Genomic DNA, 6000 nt, shown 5'->3' with positions numbered 1-6000 from the left:
CGGAAAGCAAAGCAAGCAATGAACCCTTGCTCAGAGGACAACTTTGAGACATCCATCTGGACTCCGGTGGTTGTTTTGTCAGATTGAATATTCATAATAACTTTTAGGAGTTGAACCCAAACTGTCCAAGCTGGTACTGTCTGTTACAAAACATCATCCCTTGCAACATTGGGCTAACCATTCTAACTCTGGTGGTCATTTTTTCGATCAAATCTTGAATTGATCGTTATGAGCCGATCGAAGAGATCGAATATTGATATTTTGTCAGATATAATTTCGATAGTTTGTCGGTATTTGTCGTTCATCTTTCCTAATCGTCATGCTATCTCGTTTCGGGGCACATTTACATCAATCGCGGCATAATCTTAGATCGTGGCGGCATGATCTTGATCAGAAAGAACGGGGAAGTGTGCGGCAAACCACTTTGGCGGCAGACACTCTCTGTTTTTTGTCCCCCTCTGCACTTACAGAGACAAGACACTTCGGGTGATCCTGAGATGCCTCTCCCGTCCTCGGGCATAATCTTACATCGTGGCGGCATGATCTTGATCAGAAAGAACGGGGAAGTGTGCGGCAAACCACTTTGGCGGCAGACACTCTCTGGTTTTTGTCCCCCTCTGCACTTACAGAGACAAGACACTTCGGGTGATCCTGAGATGCCTCTCCCGTCCTCAACTTTATGTCTGATCTTACCGAAGAGTGGTTAATCCAGATGTTAAGAAATACTGGCCTGTGTAGATCAAATGGGTGAAAAGAAAACCCTTGACAGTGTGTTAGTGTGTGTGGTAAGATCGGCCATTAGCATCACTCCATTGGTCAAAAGTTCATGTTGCCCTTGGGGCCAATTTATTTTGAAGAAACCACCCTAGGAACATCGAGGGTTGGGTAATTGTTGCGCCATTTTCGGTGACGGTTAATCATCAGAATGGTGAATGTTGGGAGTAGATGTGATCACACTGAGGGCGTCGCCGTTTCTGGAGATCATGGACTCGATGGGAGGCATACTGGAAACAGACAAAATGGAATCAGTGTTAAAGAGCTGGTCGCACTTCCCCCCTTGTTCCCCGAGCGTAATATGTGTTCCCCATGTGTCAAAATATATGAGACCTTGATTAGACTACGGGAGTAAAGGGATTTTTCAGTCCTATCCCAGCAGGATAAACAAAGTTTGTTCTATTTGTAAGGCAGGGCACTTGCGCTCCGAGCGTCTTCCAACTATCTAGCGTCTGGGAGGCTAGAATTCGGAGGATCTTTCCTCCACACACATCGCCGCGGGCCGCCGTCTGAGCGTGGTGTCAGGCGTTAAGCAGAGTTCACAATGGGTTCAATTGACATCCCCTGAAACAGGGTTTTTTCCGCCACACACGGTCGGACTGTCCGTGTCCAAAAGACTTAGGTCTATCAGAAAACCTGAGCGTGAGTGGTGGGTATTAGTTGCTCACTTTACTTTAAGGAATCACTTTTGGAGGCTGATACTCACTAACATCTCGATGCTAAGGTAAGTTAAGCTGACTTTGTCGTCTCATGTTTATCGACGACGTTCATCGGTTTGGAATTTGGACGTTACCTGGATATGTGTCGATTGAGTAGTGACGTCGAGGACAACAGGAAAGGTGATTGTCCGATGTAATGTTCTGAGTTGACTAGCGAATCTCCCGGCCCTAGTGACATGTGGGGAAGCACCAGCTTGCCGTCCGTCAGCAATTGGTGACCTGGAATAGCACAATGCAATCCGATTAAATACAAATACAAACCAATAAATTATTATAGGCCAATGATATTTTAATAAGTATACAATGTTTATAAAGTCCGCGGTCCGCCACCCTTAAATATTTTTTTTGAACGGCTAAAGATGAGAAGCTCAAATTTAGGGTAGTGTTTTAACTTTTAAAATGCCATTTTTTTTAAGTACTTACCTACTTACCAAATGTAGATCCGAGCCAGGGTCGGCCCTAGGGGGTCAACTTCAAAATCTTAAATGGAAACACCCTATTTGTAACTTTATAAACACTCTAAACACTCTGTATTACTTTATATAGAATTAAATAAAAGCCCCAGGGGCCCCCTGCCATCTTCCCTAAATACGGCCCTGGCCCCGAGTGCTAAAGCTCGCGAATCGAACCAGAGACCTAGCGCTTACAAGGCAGACACACTACCATCCGAGTTAATAGGCTGGCTATGTGATTCAAAGGTAGAAACACTGCCATCAGGTCACGTCACGCCGTCACGTGAACTCATGGGGAGTCACAAAGATCTAGTTCAAAGTTTTCCCATAATATTGTAGATTGACGCCGTTGATCCGGTTGTATAGGCCACACGCATTACACAAATGGTGGCCCGTCCCGTCCCGCCGCCAGAGGGGTGTAGAATTGGCGGCACAGTTTACACACTCCTTGATGTCCATGTTAAGCATCATATCTGAAAAGAAAAATGATCAAGTTCAGAACTTTTAGGCCAGCCAATCACTATCAGGTACGCCTGAAAAGGTCCGTCCGTCACGTGATGCCTGATGAGCACACACACTATCAGGCAGATCTGATCAGGTGTACCTGATAGTGAGTGGGTAGCCTTAGCCAGCATTTGCCTTTCAAACGGTAGGTCCCGGGTTGGATTCCCACCCAGCGAGAACATCACCCTAAACTGACAAGGTTCATTACCGGAACGGCTGTCTTTCTTTTATCCTGTTCTCCTTCACCCTTCGATTTCGAGACGACAAGGCCTCTGTTACACGCCCCCCTATCAAACCTCTTCAGAAAAAAAAAAGCTTTCATAGAAAGAATTATAACAATGGGGGTCTTAATACCTCGAAATCGAAGGAAAAAGGAAGACAGGATAGGAAAGCCAAGCTGTTCCGAGAGCCTTAACTTTTCAGGATCAGTTGTTACAGATCCCTCTGTCAAACCTCTTAAAATACATAAATAAAATGATCTCCGCATAAGACCAGCCACTCACTATCAGGCTATCAGGCAGACCTGATCTGATAGTGAGTGGCTGGCCTAATAATCCCAAAACTTACTTGAATCATACTCCTGAGTCCAATTGCCGGTGTTGTTGAAAATATAACTGTCATTATATCCAGCGTTGCCGGACGCACTGCCCGGCGGTGTGTTCGCGCTCCCATTGGCGTATTCCAAACAGATGTTGCCAGATTGCCAGTAGTTTTCTGCCGTTTTGTTCAGGTTCAGATTGCTGTTGGTCACTTGATAATTGGTAAGTTGCTCATTGGAAATACTGTACGGGTATTTGTTCGGTATACCTGGGAAAATTGAAGGGGTTTGATATAGGTTGCTTTGGGCTGACATTTGGTTTTGGCTAAAAAATTAACGAGTGGATGCCCTTCGCACTCAACCTTTGCTATTTCTTTAGCAAGGGGACCTTCTGTCCCCCCCCCCACTAAGGCTAGAGAAATCACTATATCCATGAATTCTTGTCCCTGTTAATCTTACCTGAATTCCCATGAACGCCATATATCTGCAGCGTATTGGGCGAAGTATTCGGGCTCTCGTAGTAAATGCTAGCCGTCTGCTGACTTTGACCGCCATCGGCGCTGCCTCGCGGGTAATTCAAATACTGATAGTGACTCGGACTGCCACCAGAGGTCGTGTGGTTGGTGTAGATGATGGAGGAGGTGGGGGAGAGGTGATATTCGGTGGAGGTGTTGGGGAGGAGGGTGCCCGAAGGAGGGTCACCGTTGGCGACTGATTCGAGGGTGGCGTAGGTGATGTTTGGTGTACCTGAGGAGAAAAGGGTTGAATGGTCGAATTGGTATTGGAATAAGTAGGGCTATTGGTAATAAACACCCTATGTCACTGCGACCTGGTTAGATCTTTTCTGACTTTGACATTGAAGGGTCACCGTTGGCGACTGATTCGAGGGTGGCGTAGGTGATGTTTGGTGTACCTGAGGAGAAAAGGGTTGAATGGTCGAATTGGTATCGGAATAAGTAGGGCCATCGGTAATAAACACCCTATGTCACTGCGACCTGGTTAGATCTTTTCTGACTTTGACATTGGTATAAGTTTGAATGGTCGAAACAAAACTAGAGAGAAGACAAAAGGGATTGAATTGTTGTTGTGACCATCTTTGGTCTCTGATTTTGATTAAAAATGGCAAACATGTGGGTTGAACATTGATTTTTTTTTATTTTTATTTTTTCCATTATCAAATCCAACATTTGGAAGTCATTTGAGGGTTCCATAGAGAGCTCTTTTTCTGACTTTTACAGTTCCCTAAACCAATAGTAGGTACCACAAGGTGTCATTCCCAACTTACCCGTGTTGTTCAAACTATTCGCCTCCACATTATTCTCATATTTGACATCAAATCCAGCATTTCCCAAATAAGCCGGATTCATAGCTCGATACTTCTTGTGGCTTTCTCCATACTCTTCCCCCTCTACCATATTATTGTTGATCTCTTCTTCATCTACATCTTCTCTGGAGCGTTTATGTCCACTGTGTTCATAATGAATGAGTTCGTCTTTATAGACTATTTTGTCATCTTTGTAGACTATTTTGTCGCGGACATTTTCCAGGTCTTTGATTTGGTCTCTTTCAATTGTGTTTCCGTATTTGTACAGCTCGTTTTTGAAGTCTTTGGGTTCGTTGGTGGTTTCTCCGTTGCGAGGATTAAGGTACGCGTTTGCAAGACCGAGAGAAAATGCAAGGCTTGTCACACACGGGTCGTATTTGTCTCGTAAGAGGTGGGTTTTTCTTAGCTTGGTCCGAATAACTTGGCTATTACAATCGAGCGCCAAAGATGAGGTAAAAGAAAGAATTATATACAAGTACCTTTGTTTACTGCGCGAATGAGAATAAAAAGTTCCGTTCCACCCACAGTCGAGCTCGTCGATCGATGTCGACTGAAACCGTATACTGCTTGGACAACATACATAGATTCACCTCTTCACCTCGTCGATCGACCATCGATCGATTTGGACAACCATCGAGGTCGACTATGTGTGGACACAGCTTTAGACTTCTTATAGGATGTCGATTACCGCCCTTGTTGTGGCGGGCAGTCACTCGCCAGCCTAGTTAGCTTGTGGTTGGTAGCGTGTCTGTCTTTTAAGCGCTAGACCGCGGGGTGGATTGCCGCCCGAGGTGGATTTTATCCTGAACGGACAATGTTCGCTCTTGGAACGGCTGGCTTTCTCCTATCCTGTCATCCTTCTCTCTTCGATTTCGAGACGATAAGACCTTGGCAGTTACAGTTCCCTCTATCAAACCTCTTGAAAAAAAAGACAGTCACTCGCAGACTTTCTGCCCACAAGACTGTCAGTGTCAGTATCACTGTCAGTTTCGCTGTCCACCGGGGTGTCAACTTGCAGAAGGAAGAGCAGATCTCATTAGCATGACAAAGTTGGAACCGACTTTGGTCCGCGTGTCTGGAGAGAGGTTCAATTAAAGAACATCATCAAAGTTTATACGGAACAAGAAAACGAACGTTTCCAATACTCTCGGCCCGTTACAGGGTGTTGATAAAGTAGGTAGCTTGTTTGATAGAGATTTAACGTCACTGTATAACTGCTATGTATTACCCTCTCTATTTATTATACCTAATACAGACGTCCCTCTCTTCGGAGACAACTCACTCAATAAGCTATTCAGAAGACCATTTTTGAAAAGGTTTGATAGAGGGAGCTGTAACTGCTAGGGTCTTATCGTCCCGAAAGCGAAAAGAGAAGGAAGAGAGGATAAAGTCATTCTTTCCGAGATTAAATTCCGCCCGGGTGGGAATAGGTGTACCCTGTATGTAAATTTAGCCAGCATCGGAGAACATGATATTAACATTAATGTCCCCTCTGTTACTAGCCCCACCGTGGTCAGCCGTTGATTTTGTTTCCTTTGGGTGTGTACCTTATACTTTACTAAAGGAGCAGGTAAATGAAGTAGGTATACCTCCTGCATGGTAGTTCAAAAAATCGATTTAAGGAGTGCTCCTTTGTTTACAAATTTCTGGATATTTTGGTTTAAAAAAATTCCATCTTATAGTATTCCA

The sequence above is a fragment of the Diaphorina citri genome, unplaced genomic scaffold, assembly GCF_000475195.1.
Source record: "Diaphorina citri unplaced genomic scaffold, Diaci psyllid genome assembly version 1.1 scaffold1546, whole genome shotgun sequence".
In the NCBI taxonomy this organism is placed as follows: domain Eukaryota; kingdom Metazoa; phylum Arthropoda; class Insecta; order Hemiptera; family Psyllidae; genus Diaphorina; species Diaphorina citri.
This window is presented reverse-complemented; position numbering follows the sequence as displayed.